The following is an 18,759-nucleotide window of genomic DNA, read 5'->3' on the forward strand; positions in this document are numbered from 1 at the left end:
ATCTTTGTAAACAACATTGTTTGCAAGTTGCTCGGTTGTGTGAAATGAAATACAAGTCTACGTGATTGAATGTTTACATCACAATTAAAATTCAGAATTTTACTCTGTGTAGTCATTGTTACTTTGATAGTGACAAGATTTGGCTTTGTCCACCGATGATGATCTTGAAACAAGCTAAAAAATGAGTTAGTTAGTCTTCATCTATGTGATTCCTAATCTTCTATTTGTTGTTCTCTTGTTTAAAGTGGTTAAGAATAGGGTTCTGATGCATGGTCATTATCGGTGTCATACCTTAATTTTGTTGCTAAGGAATCCAATTTTGACTGACAAAGGGGCGCGCCTTTAGAGGGTGTTTCAAAACTCCGAAGGGTATAAATAGCGGGACCTTTCAATAAGAATCGATTCTTTGCGATGAAGGCAAGAATGACAGCTGTATCAAAATGGAATACTTCATCATTTCTCAATAGTGATGGAGTAATACGACATGCACTAAACTAAGGACTCGGGATATACTACAATAGATCAAATTACTAACAGAAAAAAAAACTAACAGTTTCAGTTGTTTGCTGTCGGTTGTTATTTCGATTGTCCTCGAGTAACATTTCAAGTTTTATCGTGGTTTTAAAGTGTTCTAGAAGTTTAAATCATGGTCTTCAGAACCCTCATAAAACCCAAATTGCTACTTGGGTCATCTATTCGCAAGATCTGGAGAAGGCTGGTCTATTTTTAAACTTTCGTCAATGTTTTATGAATTCGAGGGCCACGTTCACTTTACTCTTCTCCACCAGATGGTCAGTCGTTGATGGTGTACTGGTTCTTCTAAAGAAGTAAATTTTTCTGAAGTCGACTGGAATTTTTCATGCTAGACGAATCCTTCGAGACTTCCTTGTCATAAATTTGACTCTTATTAACTATGGGGAACCATCTTTTAAGCTCAATTTGTAAACAGAGTAAGTGGGGAGTTTATGATGCACTTTAAAAAACCTTAAAAGCAACATTAAATGCTTTTTGCTCTAATGAAAAACCTAATGGGTTTATGGTTGCTTTTATAATGACAGAACACGTTTATAAAGTATTTTATCAAGACATTTATAAACAATTGCTAATGACGTTTATGCTTGAATTACAGAGCAGTTTTAAGGAGGGATTGAAAACTGTTTTAAATTTATTTTTAAAACAAGACAGTTTTCGACTTTCTTGTCAGAATATAAAAGGTTTTTAAAACAACAAAAGGCTGAATTACTAAGCAAGAATGTTTTACACTTTGAAATGCTGTATTTAAACTCAATGGATTGTTCATTGCCGTTATAAAACCATCATAAATCAGAGTGAATGCCAAATGGTTATTGAACTGTTACTTGGGTAGGTTGTCTACCTCGAGTCCGAAGGGAATCGTCCAGCTCAGATCTGACTCCACGATGCTTAGCACAAGACCAAATGATGTGATCTGCGTCCTGGTAGCCTTGTCCACATTCACAGAGATTACTGTCCCCCAGCCCAACACGGAACAAGTGAGTGTTTAACAAGTAGTGATTGGACATGAGGCGAGACTTCATACGAATGAAGTCTCGACCCACATCCAACCCCTTGAACCAAGGACTCTTCGACACCTTAGGGATGATCGAGTGTAACCATCGTCCCAAACTACTTTCGCTCCATTTATTCTGCCAGCTGACGAGTGACTGTTGACGATAAATGAAGAAAAATTCATCGTAGGTGATTTGTCGATCGTAAATATCGCCTTCCATAGCGCCCACCTTTGCAAGTGAGTCCGCTTTCTCATTGCCCGGAATCGAGCAATGAGATGGGACCCATGCAAAGATGATGACAAAAGATCTTAAAGATAAAGCACTAGAAGCTCTTGTATTTTCATAAGAAAATACGAGGAGTGCTTTACCGGCCTCATGGAACGGATAGCCTCGACAGAACTGAGACTATCCGTAAAAATAAAATAGTGGTCTGGAAGAAGTGAAGCAATAGTTTCCAAAGTGTAGTGAATTGCTGCCAGTTCAGCCACATACACAGAACAAGGAGCTTCAAGTTTTCGAGAGGCGCTATGAAATTCATTAAATACACCAAAACCAGCGGACTCCTCTATAAGAGATCCAGCTGTGAAAAACGTTCTTGCAGAATCAACATGGCCAAACTTTGCAGCGTTTTACCTCTCCCCCCAGCAGGCCTGGGTTCAATCCCAGTCGGCGCCGCCGGGACGTTCTGAGGCATACATCTCTGATCACGCCTTCCTTCGGATGGGAAGTAAAGCCGTTGGTCCCCGGTTCATGAGTTGATGGGTCGATAGGTAGGGTCCAGGTGTGGGAGCTGCCTTCCTGGCACGTCGGTAGCATTGGTGCTCAACACGGAAAACAAGATCGACGAAAAAAACAAAACCAAAGGAAAAAAAAAAAAACAAACTTTGCAGAGTATAATGACGGAGCAATCATAGGACGATGATGCTCTGGAATTCCGCGGATTTCCTGCGTCATAGATAAATCAAAATTCACTGAATTGTCGAAATCGGAGAAGACTACACGATTGGGAATATTTCTTGAAGGGCTGACATCCTGTGTTAAATATAGGTAGTACAAAGTCATAAAACATGTTTGAGGATTTAGCTCTAGAAGCTTCTCAAAGTTTTCGATCACCAGTGGGTTCATTACTTCGCAACGGGTGAGGAGCCTCAGAGATAACTCTGAAAAACGGACAGATAGTGGCAACATGCTCGCCGACACTTTGAGACTCATCGTATGAGTCGAATGCATGCATCCTAACGCGATACGAAGACAGCGATACAGGATCCGTTCCAGTTTGATGATGTGCGTTTTAGCCGCCGACTTGAAGTAAAAACTACCGTACTCTAAAACCGATAGAATCGTTGTCCGGTACAACGTTAGAAGATCTTGTGGATGGGCTCTCCACCACGTTCCGGTAATTGTATGGAGAAAATTGATCCTTTGTTGGCATTTCCGTTTCAGATACTCAATGTGGGATCTCCAGGTGCATTTGGAATCGAACCAGACCCCAAGATATTTGAAAGACATGGAATGAGTGATCGGTTTAACCAAAATTTGAAGCTCCGGTTGTGCTGGGCTATGTTTCCTAGAAGAAAAAAACGACCAACTCTGTTTTCAATACCTAGCTGAATAGCCCAAGTAGACAAATTGTCTAAGGTATCCTGTAAGGATCCTTGTAGGTCGACCCCTTTGGGCCCTGTGACAGACACTACGCCGTCATCTGCAAGTATTCTCAGCGTGCAGTTCTCACTAAGACAATTGTCAATTTCTCTGACGTAGAAATTATACAAAAGGGGGCTTCAACATGATCCCGGAGGAAGACCCATGTAGCTACATCGTGAAGCTGTAGAGTTGAAGCGAATCTGTTCGATCCTAATTCGCGCAGTTTTTCTGACTTCGGTTGATTGTTCACTCGGTTCATTTAAGCGCCTGCGCATAGATCTGTTCACGAGGATGTCAAATTTATCATTGTCGGGTGGTTTGTTTACAAATCAATATGGGTATTTTTGGAATCGGGGTGAAGTCTAGAGATCGAAAATTGATATGCGACGCCATTTCTAAATTCAAGATGGTGGCTTCCAGTTTAAGAAAAAGTGGGTAATACTGTCGAATGCCCATCAATATGGGTATTTTTGGAACCGGGATGCTGTCTAGAGAATGAAAATTTAATTCCCACGCCATTTTGAAATCCAAGATGGTGGCTTCCGATATAAGAAAAAGTGGAAAATTGTGAAAAATACCTATCAATATAAGTTTTTTTTGGAAACGGCATAGAGATTGGAAATAGATATGCGACACCATTTTGAAATCCAAGATGGCGGCGTCCGGTTTGAGAAAATGCGGAAAATACTGTCAAATACCCATCAATATGGATATTTTTGGAATCGGAATGATGTCTAGAGAAAGAAAATCGATATACGACGCCATTTTGAAATCCTATATCGTGAAAGAAGTGGAAAATACTGTCAAATACCAATCGATGTGGGTATTTTCGATATCCCAGTAACGTCTAGAGGCCAGAAACCAATGTTTGACGCCGTTTCAAAATCTAACATTTTTGTTAATTACTTTATTTGTACAGGCTCATTCGAATAAACTTTACAGAGCCAAGTCAAAATCTAACATGGCGGGTTTGGTTCAGAAAAAGTGTGAAATACTGTCAAATACCGATCAATCATTTGCGTAGCTAGAAAATTTGTCTGGAGGGGGCCTAAGGGGGGCCTGCTGCACTTTTTTAGTTTTTCAAAACTAAGGTTACATAAAAACTCACTCAAATTACGTCATGCTTGGGTACATTTTTTTCTGTAACTAATAATGTGACATTGAGGTTTACTATTATTTTAATCGTGAAACAATAAATTTGATTATATTTATTCCATATCAGTTCATTATTACAAAGCGACAATACTGGTGTATTTATATTCGCGCCTCGTCAAATACAACCGGTTTTTCGGGTGTAAAATACCGTATTTAATCAGTTACTTCTACTGAAATCGGACGTTTGTGTAGTGGCTACACGTGATATGTGTTAATCACTTCATTGGTATCATATTACCGCAGTGGGAACGATATCTAACTTTGATAAAAGACTCACGTCGGCTGTCAGCACAAGCTTTGTGTTGAACTAGCAAAAAACCCGTTCTACTTTGGGATAATATCCAGCAGCGTACAAGTTAAGAACAAAAACCGTTTACTCGGCTTCGGTTATGGCCGGAGCCAGTCAGCCCCCCGGAGAGGGGGGTGGCACTGGTGATCCCCTAGATTTTTCCCTAGGAGCTCCGCTACCAAACTGGTTACTGAGCTCAGATGAAATAGGATATGAAATTGTGCTCGTTATGCAAGTTCGACAGGAAAACGGATCACAGGAACAGAATCACAACAGACCAATGACGCCCCTTCCGAGACCATTCGTCATCGGAGCATCGGTTGAACAAGTCATTGGACTACAGGAAGCAAAAAAAGTTAACGCATCGAAAGAGAATCGAGGCACCTGGTATTTACTGCGCACGAACTCATATTCCACTGCAAAAAAACTGCTGACAATTACCGAATTAATCAACGGGAGTCCAGTTGAAGTGTTTACTCATCCTAGTTTAAACTCAATCCAAGGCATAGTCTACGAACCTGATTCTATCCACGATGATGAGAAAGACATCATGAACTACCTTAAGTCCCAAGGAGTTATCAACTTTCGTCGTATCCGCAAACGGGTTAACGGTAAACTCCAAAATACGCCACTGCTGGTGCTGACGCTGAAAGGTGCTGTTCTTCCGGAAGTTGTCCGTTTTGGTCTGCTTCGGGTTGAGATTCGTACATATTACCCATCACCACTTATATGTTACAACTGCGGCATCTATGGTCATCCTGAAAAGGTCTGTAAACAGCTTTCGATTTGCCTACGTTACTCTCAGCAACTTCATGTAGTCGAATGGGAACAGTGCCAAAACCCTGCGTTTTGTCTGCACTGCAAGGCTAATCATTCAATCACCTCTCGCGACTGTCCCATGTATCAGCAGGAAGTTAAGATTGTGAAACACAAAACAGATAACAGAGTATCATTCGGTGAAGCTCGTCGTGTGTTCCGAGAATCCTCGAAGGACTCGTACGCCAGCGTCCTTCAACAACGTCTAGCTCAAGTCGAATTAGAAAAGGACACCATTATACACAAACTGAAAATGGAACTCGACACGCTAAAAGCTGAACTAGAACTTCTGAAAAAGCTGCGCAAAAGAACGACCCACAAGTAAACGATAAACAAGAAATGACTGCACAAAAAGGCACAACACAATGTTCTAACGGCAAGAAAAATCATCATATCACACCTGATGGCTCCCATCACGCAAACCAGACCAATTCGGCATCAGGATACAAAAATAGTAACGAAAAAGAACCAACATGTACCACTACAAATAGCAGCCAAAATAACAACAGGAAATCTCGAAAAGACAAACTATCTACATCGCCACCCAAGGACTATAGAAACACCAGAAGCTCTAGCTCCCTACGAGCAATGGAGCCACGAAATAGGAGCCGTAGTGACAAACGCATGAACACATCACTCGATAACGAAGGGAATCCGAAGGGTAAACGACGCCATCTGCTCCCTGACGATAGCGGTAAATAACACACCTGAACAAGCTTATAGACTCCTATCTTTCATCAAAGATTACTATGGCCACAAATGATTTTAACCCTGCTATGGACACGGACTACGACATGGAAAATCTACGAAAATCTCCAATAGTAATGCATACCAACCACTGCATCGACACGGACAACGAAATTGGAATTCTCGTAAACAACACATTACCCATAAACGATATCTCTTCGATGTCAACCAATAAGCAGCTTGGGGGAGGGGAATGTGTATTACCCCCCTCACTTGCTAGGATGGAAGCGAGTCTAGATAGGGAGGCAGTCCGGGACGTCTTTCTCCTACCCGTTGATTGCCAAACTACTAGCTCGGCTGCTCTCAACGAAACCGGAGAAACAACGCCCCAGCTTCAGCCAACAACCAATGGAACTAAACTACACATTGAAGCAACAAGAAGGCATAGTGCACCACGGCCGCTTCCTGCAGCTGCCTTCAACGATTCCGAATCATACGATCGTTATTATAAAATGCGGATTCAACCTTCTAGCAGCAGACAAATCGATAAAGCATCAAATGTACTTCCTGCTCTTTCGCCAATTGCGAGATCTCCCACGTCGACCCTGACCAGGGATGTTCCGGCTCGATCCGAAGAGCCTCTGGCGGCAGTTGACGTGGGCTACTCATCCCCCCGGGCAAGTACCCACACACCAGTCATATCCCATCGTTCTCTCCAACAATCTAGGAATCTACGGCAATACCGACGCACCACGAACGATCAAATACACAAAACGACGACAGTAGCAGCAGCTCCCCCACCGACGAGCGCAGCATGAAGATGCTGTTCTTTCGATGGAATATCCGCGGTTTGTGGTGTAATCATTCAGAACTACGACATCTTGTACTCCAGAACCCTCCTATTGCTATTGGTTTGCAAGAGATGATGTGCAAAGATGCAAACAGAGCCCTCAAAAGCAATATACTTGGAATCTTGCTAATAGACATTATAATCAAGGCGCTGGTGCAGCAGGGCTCGGAATCCTAAACGGAGTTCCCCATCACGTTATTAACACAAGCTCTCAAATTCCTGTGTGTGCTGCCCGTCTGCATAGTCCTTACAACATTACTATAGTGTCTATCTACATTCCACCGAACAGCGCTGACGCAGACATCATTAACACTCTTGATGACATTACAACCAACATGGAACCACCCTATATCATTGGCGGTGATTTCAACGCTGCTCCCGAGGCCTGGGGCAGCCCCAAGTCAACACGCAGAGGTCTAAGACTACTAAGCTGGTTCGTCGATAATCAACTAGTGGTCATCAACAACGGAGAACCCACATTTATAAGCTCTTCCCATGGCAATGCATCTTGGATAGATCTAACGGTGGTGTGGCAGCGACCTCTTTCCTATCAAAGTATACTCCCAAGACCGAGTCTCCGAAACAGGACACCGCAGACGCTGGCTATACAAGAACGCCGATTGGGCCCGATTCGAGAATACCATTATTGATTCCTTGAAATCAGACACAGACCTCTCAATTGACCAGATAAGTGATGTTATCATTGAAGGCGCTGAAGCTTCTATACCAAAAACATCTAGCCGACCCTCCAGGAAAGCAGAAATCTGGTGGACTGACGAAGTAAAAGTTGCAGTCAAATCACGTCGGAAAGCACTACGTAACCTGAAGCGAACCTCAGCAACAGATCCCAATATGGAAGAAACCCGGAAAAAAATTCAACAAGCTCGGATTGCTGCCAGGAAAGTGGTTGCAGAAGCTAAACTTAAATCATGGAATGATTTCTGCCAAAGTTTCAACCCACATACGTCAGCCGACATCCTTTGGAACAACTTCAATAAACTATGTGGCAAAAGGAAAACAGGACAAAGAGGCTTGGTGATAGACGATAAACACGGACAGGATCCTGCAGTCATCGCTGAACAATTCGCAAATTACTTCCAGGAAGCATCAACAACAACAACTCCTGATTTGGATGGTACACCAGACGACGAGGACATGGATTCAGGTTTAGAGACCGAGGAAGATGTCGCTATGAACGCAGACTTCACAATTCAAGAACTTCTACGAGCCATCGACTCGGCTAAAGGGTACTCTACTGGCAGCGACAACGTTGGATTTCCAATGATTCGCCATCTCCCTATCACTGGCAAACTGGCGATGTTACGATGTTTCAACCGTATCTGGGCCGAGGGTAAGTTCCCACAACGCTGGAGAGAAGGTGTAGTAATACCCATACCAAAACCTGGCACTTCACAAAGCTCAGTCGAAAACTACCGTCCCATGACGCTCCTGAGCTGTATTGGTAAGATATACGAACGCATGGTGAACCATCGGTTAATATCATTAATTGAAGACAATAATATCCTACATCCCAACCAGCATGCCTTTTGAGCTGGTCGAGGAACGTCAACATACTTTGCCAAGCTAAGAGAAATCTTAGAAAAGGCCAAACGCTCAAAAACCCACCTGGAATTCGCACTACTGGACATTCGGAAGGCATATGATCAAACTTGGCGCCCACATATATTAAATCAACTTAATCAACTCAATGTTGGGCGCCGTGTTAAAATGTGTATCACTGAATTCCTTAAAAATCGACGATTTTGTGTCAGCTACGGTGGTTCATATTCATCAGAGAAAACTCAAGACAATGGCGTCCCTCAAAGCTCGGTACTAGCAGCAACGTTATTTTTACTAGCCATAAATACAGTATTTAAAGTTGTGCCTAAGAAGATCCGCATTCTAGTGTACGCTGACGACATTGTTCTGGTTGCATCGTCAAAACAACTACCAACGGTACGTCGACGTCTTTCGAATGCTGTTGACGCGGTGAATACATGGGCATAATCTGTAAATTTCTGTAAATCTGTAAATCTCTATCGGCCTCCAAATCATGTCTTCTACACGTCTACCAAAGATCCAAACACAGATGGGCTAACTCGAGAACAGCGATAGTTATTGATTGTGAAAACATACCAGAGGCCAACGTTGCTCGCTTCCTGGGAGTATGGATTAACAAGAAAGGCCAGTTTACCATTCATGGCGCAAAAACAAAAGAAATCCTTCGCAATCGAATAAACTTCATCAAAGATTTGGCACAAAGGGCAAGCAGGTCCTCCCTATGGAAAATTATAAACGCTGTGCAGTCTACTGCAGCCTATTTTCAATCAGTTGATGAGAGTCTCATCAGGAGCTTCTCGATCCTCCCAAATCCTTAGCTTGTCCGTTGAAGCTGGCGAACTCCCACTAGATTTACGACTAGCCGAATTGTTCATACGCAAATATTGTCGATTAGCAGAAAAAAGCAACCACGAATACCCACACTTCCGTAGAGCTGCAAACACTATACTCTTTAATATTGGCGGAGAAAACATCCCAACTATAGCCAAACTTCAACGCGTTGGTTGCCGTCCCTGGAATCTTCCTCGTACCAAGGTGGATTGGACCATCAAGAGGGCCTTCAAAAAGGGACAGAACACGAATAACTCCAGGATCATCACTCGAGAGCGCCTCAGCACCAAATATTGCGAGTACACCAAAATTTATACGGATGGATCAAAAACCTATAACGAAGTTGGCATTGGAGTCATTGGACCCGGCATTCTTGTCGAAAGAAGCCTTCAATCTCAATGCAGCATGTATACTGCAGAATCTGCAGCCATCTTAGCTGCTGCGCATTACGCTCCTAGGACACCCACAGTAATCTTGTCAGACTCTGCCAGTTCCGTCGCTGCCCTCGATAGCGGCGAACTTCATCATCCGTTTTTACAAGCATTCGAAAAAGTAGCTGCAACAAAAGACATTGTGGTTTGCTGGCTGCCTGGTCACTCAGAAATTCCAGGAAACGAAAAAGCAGACCAAGCAGCAGACCGAGGACGGACTGCTAGAACGTTTCCCGATCAGTTCCTGCATCTGATGTTTCGCAATGGATCCAAGGACTTTTCCGTCGAAGGTTTTCAGAACAATGGATCACTCTTCCTTCAGAAATGTAAGCCATCGGTTGAAAAATGGACGGACAGGGACGACCGACGAGAACAACGAATTTTAACCCGGCATCGCATAGGACATACATGGCTGACGAAGAAACATCTATTCGATAGAATCAGTTCCCCCAATTGCGAAGTATGTAACTCTGAACTCTCCGTTGAGCATATACTGCTTGATTGTATAAAATTTGATCATATCAGGGAAGAAATAGGATTAAGTAACAACCTTCATATTATTCTAAGCAACACGAAAGAAAACGAGACAAAATTACTGAAATTCTTAAGAAAATGTAAACTGTTCAATGCACTATAAGAATTATAAACTAAAGTATTAATCAGAGGCGAATGAACCTTCAGGTTTAAAACCTCTATAATAAAAAATATATATATATATTTATTCTATAACAACGATTGGGACCTCGATTGGGAGAGCCTTAAGCGCTTACCGATTATGAACAAGCAATGATCGTTTGTTCATGGTTTTTGTATTGAAATCACAGTCCGGATCTTGTAAATGTAAGCATCTCAAACTTAAGAAAATTATCAGAGTTAGGTGATTTCATGAATTTTGTAACTAGCTTTTTTAATTTTGAATATTTCACCATCAGTCAAATCTCAGGCAAAGGAACCAACATTAAATTCTAGGTGTTTCAATTTAATAATTTTATAAAATTCTGGCTGTTTCAAGGTAAAGTGCACTAAGAATAATTTAGGACGTAGGAAAATGTTGAAGATGTAATGAAATTATGAAAGATTTTGAACGTTAATAACTAAGCTGCCCTTGGACCAATTTCAATAATTTTATCACCAATCGATTAGAAATATTTCTACGCATCCGCAATACTTCCGACTGTTGATTTTTTCAAGACACTATTGAAAAAATGGTAAACGTCAAGAATTTTCCGAAAGCGTCAAAATAACTAACAAATCCACCAATTACGTACATGCATATACTGCAAATGCACAATTCTTAACATTGTGAATGTTAAAATAAAAATAGTTTTGGGATCCCAAACCCATAAGTTTTCAAGATTTTGAAACTAATAAAAAAGGATATCTCTGATACAGCTTGTCAGTATAAATTCTTCGAATACAAATGCAAATGAAAGACAACGAATTAAGATCAATTGTCCTAATTATAACACTAAGATAAAATTTCAAGATTTCATAATAAATCTAGTATATTAATGTTAAAAACAAATACGAATTTTAATAAATATAATATGTTTGACCTAATCAATAGTAAAAAAAATCCTCAAAATCAATGTGCCTGATAAAAAAAATTCGATGAAATTTTGTTCAAAATAAATTAAATGGATTTAAAAAAAGTTTTCGATATTATTGGCTTAGACAAGTTTGAATCTCCTGGTCTACAAGATTCGTAATTCAAGATCTTAGAAAACATACCTAGATTCTGAGACTCACAGCATTTCTCGAGAGAAAAATTCTTCGAGATAAGAAAGTAAGAAAAATTAAGATTAAAAAATTTCGAAAAATCTTGACATGTGGCAAAAATTCTGAATAATCAGGTTATAATTTATTTTCATCTAACAACCTGATACTGGATTTTGAATGTCATAGTTCTGATATTTGAAGAGAAAAAAAGTAATGAAGCATTTACCCAGAACAATTTTTTATTCGATGCATCGGACTAAATAACATTCGGAGTTATATATAAAATCAAGATTTAACTATATTTTTAATCGAAAGGAATGAACTCGAAACTTGAATGATTGTGTGCCTGTTTATAACTAAATAGTTAATAAGAGGCATTTAGGCTCACATTACATCCATTTCCCCTTATGCAGAAATTAAAATTTTTGACAATATAGCTTAATCACCAAGGCACGGGTCTTCCCTATAGAGAATGTACAAATATGACCATAACATCAAGATTCATCATTCAAGATTCCGTCTGATTCCATTAGCTGTAAACTTATGCAACGTTTCCTGAACATCTACAAAACTTAAATTTTACAAAATTTCCTCAACTTCGACCAAGGTCCCTGAATTTATTCCAAATTCCATTTTTTTTCATCCCTCTTAATTCTACAAAGATCTCTGAACATCTTTGCACTTCTGGAAAGACACCTACAAAAATTCTTGAACACCTAGAAAGTTCCTTGAAATTTTGCGAAGTTCCCAAAACCTCCGAGAAGTTCATGGAGCTTTGATGGAGCTAAGATCTCTGACAAACTGCAACGAAGTTCCCTAAGCTGAAGCGAAGATTCCTAAAGTTCTTAGAAGTTTATTGAACTATTTTTATATCTTTTACAAAATTCCCTGAACTTTTTCAAAATTCCTTTCACTTATATGAAGTTTTACACAGCTCTTCAAAATGCTACGAAATTCAACAACCTTCTACAATGTTTTTTGCACTTATTCGTTTCTCGTTGATTTTCCGCGAACATGAACGAAATTTTTTGAATTTGTACGTAATTTCCACAACTATTCCAGGTTCATAAGACCAAAAAAAAACTGAAATTATGTAGAGGTTCCCGATCAATAATGAGCCTCCCTAAAATAAAATAATGTTCCTTTAACTTCTACAAAACTCCTCAAATTTAAATGAATTCTCTACTTCTACGCAGTTTTCAGAACTTTTCCAAGTTCCTTGTTTCTATGATTTTTTCTGAAGGTCAATGAGGTTTCCAGAACATAATCAACATAAAGGACTTTAAAAAAAATCTTTGTAGGTGGTCCAATTTTATTAATCAATGTTAAATAGTAGCATCGAACTTAACAAGCTTGACAAAATACCGGTGAGTCAAAAAAAAAACACCAACAATTCTGGAGGGGGCCTGGCCCCCCTGGCAGCCCCATTAGCTACGCCAATGCGATCAATGTCGATATTTTTGGAATCAGGGTGACATCTAGAGGCCAGAAATCGATGTCCAACGCCATCTTGAAATCAAATGATCATTCATGAAATTTTGCTTAGGCACACCGTTTTCGCGATGCAGCGGTTTGAAAGAAATATTGTTTTTAAATGTTAGTTGTTTTTCGCCATTTTTGAATGTATTTTGTGGTTCTCCTGTTCCGACAGTATTTTTTCCCAAAAGATCAGAAAATATGCAATAACAATTCTCTTGGTGGCTCTATTTCTCTATCTTGACCTATAGTGCAATAGTTGGGATTCATTGTACATTGTTGGAGTTTAAAAAAAATACAAAAATTCTTTTTAGAGTGCATTTTTTTTTCAAATACTTCCAGATGTTTCCTACAATATTGCCCTAGGTACCAAACCGATTGGACAAACATTTTTCGAGCAATAGTTATCTGCAGATAAGCTTAACATTTTTCTATAGGCCTTTTTCCAAATTAAAGCTCGATTTAAAATGGTGACCTGAAGATGTAAAATGGCATTTTTGGTCATGAGGAACGTTTCCGTCTCATACCGGGATATTTCAGCAGAGTTTACGGCTCTTCTTTCGGTAAGTTGACGCTTAAGCCGTTGGCTTAGTCAAGCAGAAATGAACCGTTACAATTTTGTAAAATAATTGAAACTACAACTAGACAAAATGACCACGCCAATTAGCTTCCTCTTGCCCTTTGATAGCGCTCATTGTGTTCTGCCAAATTTCCAAACCTGTTTATTTCATCATGCTACAACTCCTGTGCATCGCAAATCATTCGTCTTTTCGGAAAGACGTCAGATTTGCACGTTATCAGAAAATTATGCGCATGTGCTCTATTAACTCACGTATCAGCAGATTTGAACATTAAAACATAAAATACAATCTTTCCGGTGGAGGTCATGGGTTCGCCCTGAATGCTGTGAATCCCATTCGTTTCTGATTGTACATTTATCTATTTATAAACACATTGCGTCAATCTCAATTAATCATTGTTTTTTTTTTTACTTCTCTAATCACGCAACCGAGCGCGATGGTCGTCATATCAGCATACTTTGGTTGACGTAATCGGAGTTCGCAGCTCGGCTCCAGCATTATTCGAAACAAACAAGCACTTGCTAGGATAGTTGTTGAAATGAAATGATAGAACAGTGGGGATCATCATTATTAACCCAATCAATCCAATTGATAATAATCAGAAAAACATAACTCCAAATATGTGCCCTTGCATGTGAGCGATGGCTCCTGGATGAGCAATTTAGAGATTACCGACGCTGACCGACGCCGATGCCGCACATATCAATAATTGTTATTATTATTATTGATCCAATTAGTTTATCTAAACAATTTATTTCCCATTCAGAAAACATGTCAGCTCGTATATTTTAAACCGGCACTGAGCAGCCCAGCACAGCCATCCACTGCACTAGCGGTGACCGGCGGCAATGCAATGCAATGGGTACAAAAAAGGGAATAACCATTTGAGAAGCGTGTTATCCCGAGTTAAAATGATTGTTTGAAAATTGAAATTCAATTGCGGCTTACGTGAATCCCAACTAATCCCTGATAGAAAATAACTATATCAAGTGCTTAATTCGAAGTATCAACTAAACTATTTGAAGTACCATCTGAGCTATCGTGGTATTTGTTTACTACGTCATGCACTTTTGCTCGGATGCCCCAGCTGAACTATCGATGAAATTCATTGTTTATTCACCAAACCCCAGTACCCCCCGTTGACCACGGGCACATCCTGGCTTAGCTTCCAATCGTGCGCTAAATTGATTCAATTACCGGAAGTGAATTGACGTGAACATTGAAAAAGTGTCCCGTGTTCGTTTTAATTGAGCACGTGTGTGGAAGTTCATTAAATGGAATCAACTCAACCTATCAATGGTCGGACTCCGGTGGTGCTCCGGATCATCCAGCACAGGAGCAAAACGTAGAAAACTGCAACTGTCAGTTAAACTGTTCCGGACTTTCTTCTGCTCCCTTACACTTTACGTTCATACTCTTTTTTTTTTTGGTGAAGTGGTAATCAACAGCGTCCAGCTTGGTTCCGGTTCGTTGGAGCTCACGTTCTAGCTCTCCGAGGTAGGGAACCGAAATTTTCAATTTTCGACCACGTCCGCACTTAGGTACAACTTGCTGCTGCTGCTGGGCAGAACATTAAATTAAAGTTTGACTGATGGTAGCTACGATTGCGACGACCAAGCTAAGCTACAACGGTGCGTGACTTTTGGTGTGTGTTGTGAAATTAAAGCTCTCGATCAGATTAAGTAAAAGCAGAAGCAGCAGACCGTCTGTGCTAATGAACAAAGCCATCGCTGCTGGTAAAATTGGAATCGTTGGATGTGGGTGTAAACCAGGAAAGGAAATTCCAGTTCCGTCACGTGCCGAGAGAAAAGTTGAGATGAGCGAATGGTCGCATGGTATTTATGTCCTATATCTGCGTAGCTACATTCCTATCTGCCTATTGCATCTGCCATAGGACATTGACGGACGAAAGCTGTAGGTCTTTCGGGCGATGCTGGTTCTATGTTGGGAAGAAACCGGGCTTTGTTGTTGGATGTTGTCTTTTATGAAGAGGAGTTTTTTTCTTCTAGTGATTGTTGGCGGTGCTTTCTAGACTGTATTGGACACAGGGGTGACGTTATGGTGGGGATGCCAAGCGAAATGTCTTCACATATCTTCACGGCTACTTTACAAATTGGAAAACGGGGCAGGGAGTTCAATATTTCAGATTAATTAAACTGAGTGTTTGCAGACGTTCAGGGACCTTATTTAGAAGTTAGGGGCAATATGTTTTCAGAGAACTTCAAAACGCTTAGGGAATCGATGATATGGGCTTACCTCTCTGCATCTTCTAACTTCTAATAATCAATTAATATTGACTGCAAAGTCGCTAACCGTAATTAAACAGAACGTTTAGGGAACGTTTTGGAACTTCATGAAACTTCGTATATCTTTATAAAACCGCGTAGAAGTTCGGGAAACTTCGAAGAAGTTTATCTAATTTTGTAGAAGCTCGGCGAATTTTGGAAATGTTCAGCAATTTTTTCCAGAAGTTCAGATAACTTTTTGGAACTTCATCAAAATTTGTAGAAATTCAGTGATAATACGCTAATCTCGAATTATGCTCGATTTTGTAAAGCACCTTACCGTATTATCCTCAATTTTAATCTTGGACTTAACTTCAATACGCCGATTTCGGCGTATTAGCGAAAATCTCAAATTTTTAAAAAGAACGCAGCCAAAAAAATCTGCTCGCACCGCTCTCACACATACATGCAGCCATTCCATAGTAAAACGATATAGTGGTTCTTAGAATTTCGTAAAAATTGGTAGTTTTGTACCTTATCGCAAAATATTAGACCCGTATTTTTATTTATTTCGTCATTAGGGTGACCATTTCCATGTAAGAGCGGCTCAAAAAATTTATTTTTTCGAAAATGACTTTTTTTCAAAAATTTGTTACTGTTGAACTTTTTTGACGTGTAGAGAGGCTGGAAATCGATGCCAGACGCAATTTTGGAATCCAAGATGGCGGCCATCGGTTCAAGAAAAACTGTCAAATACCCCACAATATGGGTATTTTCGGCGAGGATATGACGTGTAGAGGCTGGATATCGATTTAAGTCACCATTTTGGAATCAAAGCTGGCGGGCATCGGCTCAAAAGAAACTGTCAAATTCCACAATATGCCATTTTTGGATAGGGAATGACGTGTAGAGATCATATATCGATGCCAGACGCCATTTTGAAATTGAAGATGGCGGCCTTTGCTTTAACGTAAACTATTAGCGCTAGGGGTCTGTAATTGAATTTAATTTTTGTGTTAATTTTGATGATGATTGAATGTGTGGTTTCAAATTTCTCTGATGCAACAGGGGACGCTAGGGGTCTTTAATTGAATTTGATATATTTTGTATACTTTGGTGGTGATACTAATGCAACTGTTGTTGATTAGATTGGAAAGGTTGGTTTTAATGTTCCTGGAGCAACAAGGGGCGCTAGGGGTCTTAAAATGAATTTAATTTGATTTTTTAGTTTTTGTTTCCTGCAATTGTAATTATTGATTTGCAAGAGAAGGCGCTAGGAATCTTTATTTAATTTCTTTTTGATACCTTCACGATACTTATGCAACTGAAAAGCGTTTGTAATGTTTGATGAAATTGTAATTGTTGGATTCAATGTCACTGAAGCAATTGAATTTTATTTGAATTTGATTGTTTCTTGTTTACTTTGATGATATGCATGTTTCTGGAGGGCGTTTGAAAAATGAGAAAATTTGATGTGTAGTTTCAAATATCTCTGATGCACCAGGGGATACTAAACAGCAAAAAGTTAATTTTAATATCACATTAAAGTGGATACACTTCAATCGTGTCGAAAATATTGTGTAATATTACATGCCAAAAAGGACAAAATCATCATTAATACAGTGCGTTACGCTGCTTTTACTGCATTTGTTTAATTTTGTGGACATAAAAATTACATGAGATTTTCGACATAATTGAAGTGTATCCTCTTGGATATAATATTAAAATTTATGTTTTGCTGTGTAGGGGTTTGTTATTGAATTTGATATTTTTTAAAACTTTGGTTATACAAATGCAAATAGAAAGCGTTTGTATGGTTTGATGAAATTGAAACAACTGGTATTATTGTCACTGAAGCAACAGGGCCGCAAGTGGTCTTTAGTTGAATTCGATTTTATTTTTTAGTTTTTATTTCCTGAAACTTGAATTGTTTGTTTGTAACAGGAGGTGCTAGGGGTTTTTATTTGAATTTTAATTGTTGCCAGCTATTTGATTTTTTGTTGCATGATACTGATGCAATTGAAAATCTTTTGTAATGGATGACGAAATTGTAATTGTTGAATTTAATGTGACTGAAGCGACAGAGGGCGTTAGGGGTCTTTAGTTTAACTTGATTTTTTTTTACTTTGATGATATGCATGCTGTCACGACGAGACCCCTCATCGCAGCGGCGCTGCAAACGCTACGGTCCTGCATTTACGGTGAATCAAATGACAGTGGGAAACGTCACCGGTGGAACTTAGAATAACGTCAAACGAAAAGAGGAAGAACAAACACGAAGAACAAAAGTTGACATAGTTGTTGATCTATTATTATCCTTATTCTATTATTCTACTTATCTAATATTCACATTATTTGCCGTGTAGTGCTTAAATCTAATCATAAATTATTAACACTGTAAGTACGGATGAAATTAACGGACATTGAACTTAAGCTAGTATTAAATTAAAATTATAGTACGGTCTAAATTGAAGAAGTAGAGTGGGAATTCGAGCCATACCACTTCCAGAGCAAGTACACCAAATTTGTAAGTCTTAAAATTAATAAGTTACGCATCTTTACTGAAATAAACTCTAAATTGCAGCTTTAAGCTATCACAAACACAACTCACGAAGTGTAGCTATAAAGAGTTGGTAAACGCATCCCAACACATGCTTTACGAGGGCGGTTTAAAAATGAGTATTTTGTTTGTGCGGTTTAAAATATCTCTGATGCAACAGGGGGCCACTAGGGGTCATTTATTGAATTTGATTTTATTATTTTACTTTTTATTTCCTGGAATTGTAATTATTGATTTCTAACAGGGGGCGTTGGAAGTCCTTATTACAATTATTTTTCATACCTTGATGATACTTATGCAACTGAAAAGCGTTTGTAATGTTTGATGAAATTGGAATCGCTGGTTTAATGTAACTGAAGCAGCAGGGGGCACAAGGTTCTATAAATGAATTTGTTTTTATTTTGAT

This window comes from Ochlerotatus camptorhynchus, unplaced genomic scaffold (assembly GCF_037179485.1).
Source record: "Ochlerotatus camptorhynchus isolate MF236.1 unplaced genomic scaffold, CSIRO-AGI_Acam_v1.1 ptg000414l, whole genome shotgun sequence".
Lineage (NCBI taxonomy): Eukaryota > Metazoa > Arthropoda > Insecta > Diptera > Culicidae > Ochlerotatus > Ochlerotatus camptorhynchus.